Source organism: Oryzias latipes, chromosome 11 (genome assembly GCF_053564925.1).
Source record: "Oryzias latipes strain Hd-rR chromosome 11, Olatipes_Hd-rR_3.1".
Lineage (NCBI taxonomy): Eukaryota > Metazoa > Chordata > Actinopteri > Beloniformes > Adrianichthyidae > Oryzias > Oryzias latipes.
The window spans coordinates 6556666-6568787 of record NC_136247.1 but is presented as its reverse complement, the minus strand read 5'-3'; positions in this window follow the sequence as shown (position 1 = coordinate 6568787).

Genomic DNA, 12122 nt, shown 5'->3' with positions numbered 1-12122 from the left:
AAAAAATAAAAAATAAACTGGTGCTATCAAATAGTAAAATTTTATAAATTGACAGCCATAAAAAATTGGATAGTGGGGTATCTGCACACTCCCTAGAGGTCAAGCGGCCAAAAAGTCCCTGGGATTACTTGAGCATTACCTTCTAATTTATCAGCTATTCTAACTGCAACCAAATTCCTGAACCTAACCTTAAGCAATGGGGCGATAAATGTGTGAGGAAGAAACAGGACACTAAAATACAAGTAGCTACATTTAGCGGGGCCAATTAGGTTGATATTTCCAACAAATCGTGCATTTTATGGTGCAAGCATCACATTTGGCATGGATTGGATCCCTTCTTTCAAAAAAACATGTTTGACCCGAGAAAAATCCAAAATGGCGGCCATTTGTAAAGATGGCGACCTTGTAATCATTTGTTTCCAATAATTTTCTGTCTATTTGCCCCAGTCTTTACAACATGGGCTGTTAATGCTCAAATACAGTCTTTTAACTTGAGGGTACAGATTGCTAATATACAGTATGTATTTTTTAAAATATTGAATTCTCTTGTGGCAAATGTTCAGGGGGTTCCAAAGGTACATCCATACCAAAGTTGGTGCTTGTACCACAGAATGCATGAATATTGTAATAAGCAGCTCCTCTAATTTATTATGGCCTCCACATTCATCCTAAATGATTATCACACATCTCAAAACACTGACCAGAATTACGCTGCATGAGTAACGCCAAAAACATTGTGCTCCAAACAAACGACATAAAAGCAGAATCCTAAACTCCCAGAGAGGAAATTAAAAGAAACTTAATGACAAAAATCAAACAAATGCCTCCACCTACACACCACATGCTGTGAGATTAGTTATGAGCAGCCGATCCAATAATGTCTGTCCCAGGATTTAGGGCTGTTCAGAGGAATGCAGCTTTTCTGCTCTCATGGTTGACCTGGTCAGTCACACATACACACAGAGCTGCTATACTAGCAACCTCTCACACATAAATGTGAAGCAACACAAGGCATCCAAGAACAGGCCATTCGTGCTTTAGTAGGCCACTGGATTAGAAACAAATACAGCTAGCTCGCTGTGGAATGTGACACTAATTTGAGATGAGAGCCAGACTACTGCAGTTGAGAAAAGTGAATGAAAGAAACGAGAACGGACTCCCAGTTTTAGACCAACTTTAGGGATTTTAACAGAACAAATCTGGTGTCAAAAAACAGTGGCACCACAGACAGGCTGCTGCTGCCGCCGAAGCCTCCTGTTGGTTGACAGACAGCAATGTGACTGTCGAATCTGCCAGGACAATGTCACAGAACATTCACACAGCAAGAAGGAACACAAATACAAGTACGTCTATGTAAAACTCCCGTTTGAATCAAAAGTAGCCAATAATCTATGCTATGCAGTCGTCTGAAAAAACAGAACTTCTGGTTTTCCAAAGAACTCAGCTCATAGGGTTTATTCAGACTGGGAAGATCCTTCGTTCTGGATAGAGTCCGCTTAATTTGTTCCGGATTGAGTCCCGAACCTTGCGTTTGGTCTGTATTCAGACTGGTATCAAGCAGACCATCCTGTTACTGGCCAAAGCTTGTGAACAAAACTATGTGACTAAAGAGCTCGTCATTCATTTGGAAAGAACCAAGAGGGTGGGGTCCAAACAACAAGAGAAAGACAGACACTAAGCAAGTCTTATCTGTTAACTTATTAAAACTTTGAATTTCAAATTACAAGATTTGAATGTCAGGAACAACACTTTTGACTTGTTACTTTGGTACGGTGGAGGCATGCTGCAAGGTGGTAACTGGCAAGGAGGCGTACCGTGTGTGCTTTAACTCAAAGGATGCAACAACTGCAGTGATGAGGGGACGTCAGGTATGAAGGTAGGCCGAAAGTGTTTATGACATAGATTGTTGGGAAAGCAGTAAAAAGCAATGCGTATCTCGCTCAAAGTTGTTTCAATGAGCATGCATTCATCTGACCACATTTCAATGAGTTGCTGTGTCTCACTGTTGTGGTGTCATGGCATTGTTCTAAGAGAATTCTGTTAAAGAAACTACAAGGCAGCTTTTAGGGCGACATCACAGCAGCACTGTGCGCGTGTCGCAGGTTTAGACACTGTAAAGCCTGTAAGAAGCGTTTTCAGCTTTGTTAAAATAAACCTTCAAACGACCCTTTTTTCTGTTTGAAAACACGATAATCTTTGCTTTACATTTGTCCGCAGCTCATCTGTTGATTCATTCCTACTCTGTTCATATCGTCTTAGGTGGCCGTTTCGGTTCAGTTGCTCCACTCCGGGGACAGATTGTCTTCAGACTGAGGAATCTCAGAGCGAACCGAAGCTCAGTCTGATTGGACATGAAACAAGACAACCTCCAAAGATGAAAAAGTATGGAATATTGCCTAAAAAAAACTGGTTTATGCTGGTAGTCAACTGGTACTACACATGTTGCTAATCTTTCATATGACAAAAAAACGTAATCTCTCTTTTACTTCTATTATTTGCTTCACTCTGTGCTCATATTGTGCAAGAAATGTCTTTATTGAATACAAGTTTCAATAGTAGTGTGGATCCTGCCCCAACCTTTAAAAGCTGGAATAATAATCTTTGTCTATCACCCATAACATTCTAATTGGCAAATTTGAAGCCTGATGTGGGATTTAGATTGTATTCTGCCCAAGTGAGAAATTTACTGAAAAATCTTTTCAGCGTAAAGTGAGTTTTGTTCAGTCAAACCCCCCCCCCACACACACACACACTCCAATCTAAATAAAAACACACCCCTTAAATAGAAAACAATGCAATTAATCTGTTAGAGTTAAAATAAGACTTATTGGCCAATCCCTCCCTTTTTAAACCATCCCCTAGTGGTCACCTAAGGAACTATAGCGTTTGGCACCTCCGGGTCCGTAACAAAATGTGAGGGCCTGATTGTAGCATGTGCTGCCTGAGAAATGCCTTTAAGTACATTTGATTCGGGGTACTTTGTTTGTCTAGCACCTGTTATAACCAGTGATTGGACAGCCCCACAATATGAGGGGCCGTATAAGACATTATTTATTCTGAACCAGCAAGAATGTATGAATGTGAATGGTTCAGAATAAATAATGTCTTATACGGCCCCTCATACCACAAAGCTGAGTTTCAGTGTTGTGACCCAACAGAAATCATCCTGACTTTCTCCGTTCAGTACAGTGGTCTGGTTTTTGTCACTTGTTGCAGGTTTCAAATCACTTGGTCTGTATCCTGTACTTGCACTGAAAATGACAGGATGTAACAGATGTACACTCTTTCTTAGAAATAAACACAAGGCTGCTGATAATTGTCCCTGTGTCAGCCATGTATAACACAGTGTCAGAGCCGCGGTGCATGCTGAACGGCCTCCATGTCTTTGTTTTGGAAAATGTGGCAGGGGTTGCCATGGAGCATGTGTTTGATCTTGTGTAATTAACCAAGCTCACTGATTGCACAACGTGCTTCTTCCTGGCTCATCTCTGTCAGCCTGCAGCTCTGGACATCTCATCAAATGGCACATTAACCAACATTTATGCAGTCACCTAACCACAATAATTTGTCCTTACATGGCCTAACCAGTGGGGAGGAGGCTGACTCCAAGGGTCTCATAATGATTTAATCAAGCTGAAGTTCAGTGCTTGAACTGGATTCTGAGTGAAAGCTTGAGAAAGCTGGAAAGTCTTACTGATTACTGCTGATGACAGTATGACTGAAGCAGTTACAGATTACAGAAAATAACCACATGAGACTAAATCAACTAGATGTGCTTTAACATTTTGCAAATGAACAAAAATGTGTTATCATTCATTCATTCATCTTCCATTTATTCCCTTTCGGGCCACGGGGCTGCTGGAGCCTATCCTGGCCACTTGTGGGCGAAGGCAGGGAGCACCCTGGACAGGTCGCCAGTCTGTCGCAGAATGTGTTATCAAATACTGTTAATTTTTAAATTAAAAATCATACTTTACCTTTTTTAAATAAATAAAAAACTGCTTACCACCCCTCACAACATCACCACACTATGATTTTTTTTTATATATAATTATAACAGTGTTACAATTCTATTTTAATACCTCTGGCAGCATCAAAAACAAGTTCCTTTCAAAATAAAATGCATCCTGTGTCAAAAAAATATCCTGCTGTTGTAGATTTACCTGCAAACTAATTCTATTAATAGACCACCCTGACAATAGATTAAACCTTTAATTTTGGTAAGCTGACATGTATGCGTTTTGGAGGAACAGTAAAGGAGTCAATGTCTCTTGATTTTGTGTAATGTCAGCAGTGGTAAATATATATATTTTTTTTAAAGTCGATTTTTAATTATGTAAGATCATGTCATTTTAAAAAATCTAAATAAAAACACACGTTTTATTTTACCAACAAACCTGTTAGTTGTTTCGATTGTTAGCATTTTTCCTCTAAGCCAAAGAGCCACAATGGAGGGGTAGGTGTCTCCGGGGCCTCAGGTGGCAGACCCCGGATTTAGATCTATTGATCTTCAGAATCTTTGCAAGAGATTTGTGCTAAATATTCCCTTCTGTTGTAAACAGAATTACATAAGAAAAGGGATTTTCTGATGCATGAATATTTTTATTTTTATTTTTTTTGTCCTCGAAAGTGAACTGTTATTATTTATTACACAATAAGGAAGTTCATCTCCAGTTTGCCCTTTCATTCAATCACTGCCTCTCCCCTAAAGGGGAACACAGTAAATGTCTTTAATATAATCTGTAGCTCATGTGGAGACTGGTAAAAAAAACAACGAGTGTAAATAAAGCTGTAATCCAAATTTGGCTGAAAAACTTTAATGATTTAAATTAGTTACTTTTGTGGTCAGATCTTTGAAAAGAAACAGAATTAAATTTGTAATGGGAACAAATAACAGCTCTAAACTTTCTATTTTGTTTTTTTATATTCAACAACAGAACATTTTTTTCTCTTCTCGGAGCTTTACACTTTGAACATAATCAGATAATCACCTCTTAGGCTTTTCTAGTTTACCGTTTCTGGACCTGCTCTTTGAACCTGCTGACAGAATGGCGCAACAGCCGACAGATGGATTTACACCGCAGCGCTTGTGAATATTTACATGTAGATTACAGAGCAGTGTAGTTCTCTACAAGGTCTTAAAAGTTTCTCACTCTTTTTTGGACTTCCTTGCACATTTATCCGTACCCCACTTGTTGAGAGTAAAGGTCCTGAAGCACAAAGAAGTAAAAGAAGTTGTTCAAGCCACAACATAAAAAAAAAAAAAAAGGAGTCACAAGTCTTATTTTTTTCTGTTATGCTTCTCATATCTTAAAAAAGTAAATCATGAAAATTTTAAACAAATTTAGATTTTAAAAATTGAGTACAATACATGGTTGGCTTCACAAATTACCCTTTGAAATGACCTTTCAACTGAATTTGGAATAAATTAGTAAAAAAGAAATACAAATTTAAGTTCTTTGAAATTAAACTAAACAGAAAAACATTTTTTCTGATGCAACTGATCTCTCTGGGAAGCTTTTCAATGTTTACTGCATTTTTGCTTGTGAATGTGTGCTCAGAAGTGAGCTTGTGAACTTTTGAAGTGCTGGTTGCCGCACAGTTGTGCAACTGTGAACCATTTGCTAAAGCAAATAGCAACATTCTGAGAAAGAGGAAAGGGGTGGTGGTGGGAGCTGCTTTTCTTGCATGTTTTTCCCTCTCTGTTTTCCACCAAGTCATTGGCTTTTAACATGCAGGGTTTGCACAATTTATTTTCTCCCCAGTTTCATTTGAAATTGAGCAACTCATTGAGAGGCACAACAAGCAGTTCAGGCAGTGTTCAAAAAGTGAAAAAAGAAAAAGAAAAAGTGAAACACAGGTTTAAAGGAGAATCGTGCCATTTCGTGTAAATCTTTGCATCATAGTTCTATGTGATGAGCTACCGCTGCTTCTTCATACTTTTTAAGGTCAACTGGTTCACAAAAAACATTGCTAATTAGGAGTTGACTCAACATGTAAGCCCCTGCTTACATTCCTGCATAACCATAACCTCTGGAAGCCACACACTTCTGTGACTATTCTCAAAGTTCTTAAAGTCACAAAACATTACAGAAATCATCATAAAAAAAGATATGTGAGCTCCATGAAAAAGAGAATACCGGTAAATATTAATTTAACATTTTTTCAATAAAATTTGCAAATGCAAAAATTCCATAAACTTGTTTATGTCATGTAAAATCACAACATTTCATGGATTTACAGAAACATTTAAATAAAGGGATTCTTGGTTAAAATTGCTCAAAGCCCAGCAAACACGGAAACAGAACACCTGTGTTGAAAGACAAATATGGGGATGGTGAAACGAATGCTTAAGTAACAAGGTAACCTTGATAACAATAAACTGTGTAAAAGTGCGTGAGACTGCATACGTGTTTGCATGTTTGTAATCGCACACACAGGAAAAGGTTAATATCCTCTGTGCCTTTCTGCCCTTGTTGTGTATACAGACAGAACTACAACTGACGAGATTTGACCAGCTGATCCAGGCAGAGCGGGGAGCGTGTGGAAGCTTAGGGGATCACCAACTGGTTTCTGATTTCAGATCACTCTGAGGATCGCTGTCTATTTATACTCCTGTTACAGAGGCCAAGATGGCTTCATATTGCAGTTCAGGGCGAGTTTTATGACCTGAGTGACTAACTGATTCCCCTCGTCATTGGGAATTCTGTGTTTACTGACCACACAAACACCATTTATTGCAGGGTAGGAGATTTCCTTACAGGTACTAAGAGTACACCCTCTAGCCTGGTAGTCAGAGCACTTTCCCATGCTGGGACAGGCACCTGTCTGCTTCCACTAAAACTAGTGGGTTACTTATTCATCTCTTAGTGGTTTTGGGGTTAGTGCTGGAAGATCTCATTCTTTTAATTTAAAGTCCTTTGCTGGTCATATTTTGATTTGTTGAAAAAAACGTTTCCTGTGGTCCTTTAATTATGGTTATGTTGTTTTCAGCCATAATTTCTTTTTTAAAACAGTGTCGTTTTTTAGGACATAGTTTCTGCAGAGCGGCAGGAGTTCATCAGAAATTCACCTTTGAGTTGTGGGACTGTTGGCGAGGACTAAGCCTGCTTCTACTTCCCGACATCCTTCGGTTTACATTCTTTCTGGCTTTCACAACCCCAACCAAACGTTAACGGTGCAGCAAGAACGGCAAGCAATATTGGAGCTATCCAGCCGTCCAGTTTTGAGCCAGATTCCAGCTCAGATGAGGAAAACAAAGGCATGCATGAATCTAGTTGACTTCTTATTGAAGTGGGTCTTCAAAGTGTTGTCTTTTATCTTTGCATGCAGTCATTCATACCACTCCAAGTCATGACACTTAAATAAACAAACATGAAGAAAGCTAAAATAGTTGGTGTAATTATCGAAGCTGAAGGGAAACGAAGGGTGACGCTTTTTCACATCAGGAGAGGCAAATGGGACAAAGACATCTGAGACTTACATCTTGCTATTTGAGTGAAAACAAAACCAACATCTTTGTCATGGCGCGACGCTTAGCAATAATAATTACCAGTCAATATTTTTCTTTAAGAAGTAATGGTGGTGCTTTAGAAAGAAGATACAAAGAACTAACAACATCCTTTGCCAGGAGACTTTAAGCAGTCAGACATAATGAAGATTAAATGCTAAAATTCAAACTAAGCATCAGAATGAAAAAAAAAAAGAGAATTTTTGTCACTTTGAATGTAGCGTTGTTGTTTCACCCTGACAAAGTGGTTGTAGCATTTTAAAATTAAATAATCCGAGTAACCTCTTTTAGAAACTTGAAGCAAATGATGTTAAGAGTCTTTGAATTAGTTACACACCTTTTTGATCGTCAGTAATCAACTGTGAATTAAATACAAAGATTTGAAACTTTAAACTTAACGAATCGAAAGCAGCAGGTTTTAGTGAATGGATTTCTATCAGGTCATGGTCTCAAACACAGGTTCTCCACAAGGTTGTGTTTTATCTCCCCTCCTTTTTATTCTCTACACCAACTGTTGCAGGTCACAGAAAGAGGGCAGATACTTGGTTACATTCTCTGAAGACAGCACTGCTGACCCTCCTCCAAGAACCAGAGGGGAACCATGGCAGAACTTTGTCAGATTTTATAAACTGGTGTTATGAAAACCTTTTGGAGCTGAATGTTGGGAAAACAAAGAACTTATAATTGATTTTAGCAGAACTAAAGTGAAACACCAAGCAAGCTCCATTCACAGACAGGAGGTTGAAGCTGTTGAAAGCTTTAAGTACTCAGACACTGTGTTTGACTCTGCCCTAAAATGTGCCACAAACACAGAATACATAGTGAAACGTTGCCAACAAAGAACACACCTGCTTAGACGGATGGTCTTTTTAAAAGTTTGAAACAAAATCTTCTGTATGTTTCATTCGGCTTTTATCGAGAGCCTTTCAATGTTTTCCTTTGCCTGCTGGATTGGTGGCCTGTCTGTTAAAGACAAAAACAGGCTCAATGACATTGTTAAAGTCTGTTCTAAAATCATTCAACAGAATATCTTGAACTCAATTGTGGGAGAGGCAGGTGGTTCAGAAAGCAAAAAACATTTTAACACACGAACGCATCTTGTCTTCCAGTTTTTCAATGTTACCATCGTTTTATCGTCCCAGCAAGAAAACCAAACAAGATACACAACATCTTTTATAGTGCTGGAAAGTTTTTAAATCTAACTGGCTGCTCTTGACAATAGTATGTACCTGTCCCATAATCATCCTTTAATAATTTATTATTTTATTATATTTCATTTATTGTTTGCACACGTTTTTTAACTGTCTTGTCTTTTTTGTTAGTACTGTGATGTATTTTATCTGTTCTTGCTGGAAAGCAGTTTTAACCAAATTGCCCTTGGGGATTTATAAAGTTATCGATCTCATTTCTCATTTAATTCAACAATTAGGCTAATTTATATATAAATAAACGATATTGCAAAGTGTTGTTTTATTCTAGATTGCATTCTAAACGATGAATTGAGTTATTCTTTATTGATAAACTTTGTAAACTGGAAAACATTTGCAAATGCATTTTTTGATGAGATGAATAAAAAAAAAAAATCAAACATTTTCTTTAGTAAAATGTAATTACCTTTGTGCTACCAATTTTTTTTTCTGTACCGTTTTAGCAAATTTGTTTTGATTTACCATCTCCACTTGGCTTAAGTGTGAAAGTTTGGGACCTTAAAGCACACAGGGGAGAAAAAGCTTGTGCACTCTGATTGTTTGGAGTTTTCTGCAAGCTGTGCCGATGCTTCCAAAATCTGCCCACCTGCCTGGATATTCAAGCACAGAACCATAGATTTTACAACACGGGCATATGCCCCATCTGTCCAATCGGAGAGCCGGTTGTTACCATGGAGCAGTTTTTTTTTTTTCTTTCTCTGGAAAGTGTTTCGCTAAAGGGGGAAACTGTGGGTATGAAAATGTAACAAAGAAAAGGAAATGAATATTAATTAATTGGACCAATCAGGATCTCGGATTTGGTAGTTACGTATGGATGGCGGTTTTTTCATTCACGAAAATGCCAACCATTTGAAAATTGACTATAACGGAGAAATTAATAATTGCGCTTTGTGCCCGTCCGGAATTCTATGACACCAAGTCTTTTATATATCGGAATAAAGCTGTGAAAGAAAAAGAACAAGATTGCAGTAAGATCCACGAGAGTTGTTCCCCTTTGACATTTCACACAAACCCTCTTCCAACTGTTGGTGGGACACGCACAAGTATCAGGTAGCAACAGTCCGGTTTGAACACCACGCGGGTTCAAGAACGCGCTAGCATCACATACCTGGTGTGAACGAAACATTAGACATGGGTTGAATGCCACAGCACACCTCACTGATGGACTTCCAGCAGTATTGTGCTTCATGTCATACAAACAGAACACATCAGGGTATGGGCAGAAGTGCTTTGTTCTAAATTTAAAACCATTTTAAATGAACAAATAAAGCATATGAGACACAAACAGAAGCAGACCTAATAACTGTAGTGTTAATAATGCTCACTTAAGTCAAAAAACATATGTTTAGTCAACTGCAAGTCATGCTAACAATATAAGAAAAATATTGATTTCACTTCTGGTCCAAATGCACCATAAAAGGAGCTGCTCCGAGCAGTGAAGGTGATAAGGACATTTAGTCAGAAAGTCTATCATAAGCCTCAGGGAAAATGTTTCATAGAAGGCTGAGACATAGACTCAGATCTTGCAGGTGAGATCACAAATCTTGGCTGGCTTTGACATGCCCCTGCGTCTCCCAAAAGAAGCCTTCAATGGTTTTCCCAAGAAGAGGTCTGCATAGTGCTTCCATCCCAGATTAGGCTTTTATAAGCAGCACACATATGAATGGAAGTAGCTTATCAAAACTTAAGAGTTGATGTCATTTTAAAAATTATTTATTACGTGATGTAACACATCTTGGAAATGGCCCACTGAAACTCCAAATCCTGATCGCATTTAAATTGGCAGCAGTAAACTCTCAGTCTCATATTCCCATTGATGAAGGCTTTTCAAAATTCCAACCACACATTCATTACTTGACTCATCACACAATGTGCACCTCTTTGTACACAAACAAGATGCACGCAGTGGTGCTTCTGAAAGCAGTGAATCTGAAATGTAAAAATGTCCCTATTTTTTGTGTACAAGCAATGCGCCAGACCAAACACTGTGTGGGGGAGCGATGACATTTTTTGCAATAAAAAGTCTCACTGGGTCATAACAGACTGTTTGCCATTCATACATATTAATATCTATGGGAACAGGCATGTCTGAATCATTATGACACCAGTTATGGAAGATAGCTTACAGTAAATGTCCTTACAGTAAATGTCCTTTCTCTTCACCCATTAAATGAAAAGAAACTTGGCTTTTCCCCAAAGATCTTCTGTGAAATCAGAATCCTGTAAAACTTCAGTCAAGAATTGTGCACTCTGAACAGATATGAACTCTCGAAAAGATTAAACCTCTGGAGTTACATGTTCTACTTTTACTTATCTTATCTTGACAAATGTGCCTTTACAAAGATCTTTTAGGCTACTTAAGTCTATATTCGGGCATGGAACGTGCTTCTGTATACAAGAGAAGAGATGAGCAGAAGCAAAGCTCTACTTTAAGGCCTGGTATGTTGCATTAATAATATTGGGGGTATTTTCAGCTAAACCACAGCTGAGTTTGCAAAGAAGAACTCATGTGATATGTCACAATATTAATAACAAACTTGTCTGAGTCATAATTTTTTTTCCTTCTTTTATATGCCTGATAATAACAGCCCCATGTTTCTGTAGGAATCAAAGAATTTGGATTTAAACTACCATAAATCATCTTTATTTTAGACAATATAAAAGAGATAAAAAATAAAAGTAAATTTAAAAAAGCAAAATGCAGTTTTTAGGTTTACACCGTATATAACTTACCCAAGTATTCTAAAAACTGACACTATAAACCAACTAAAACTATAGCATTTTAATTAATTAAGCAGTAAGTTGTAAGAGCGGGAGCTGGACTTTAAATGCTCCAAGTTACAATGTTTATATTAATGACAAAATTATTTGTTTTTAACAAACAATCTTATAACTCAATATATGATTTTGTTTGTCTGTTTCTTAGTGAAATCAGGGTAATATTAAGGATGAGAGATGTATTTCTATCGTGGTTATTTTTGTTTAATATGGGTTTTACTGGTTTTGCTGGATGAAACGCAAAGAAACATAATTTTATTCAAACTCTAGAATGACCTCAATAGAAATCGAACAAAACCTCTCGGCTTCACTTGCTTTTATTGCCACAAATTAATGACAAAAACGAAAAGCTATCATTTTAATAAAAAAAAAAAAGAGGAAGAAAACGAACAACAAAATGACTTATACTCCTTTTTCATATGTTGGCTTTGGAAGATTAACGGTAAACCAAAAAAATCTAAAATAGGTGAAACCAAAATTAAAACAGGGCTCAAAAGTGTTTAAAAAAAAAGGGACGTTGTGTCGCACAAATTCAATTCAATTTGGGTGAAAACTGCTTCCATGAACAATTTTGTTTTTAGTTTAAGTTTAAGTCTAAGTCTAAGTCTATCTCTATAGATATAGTA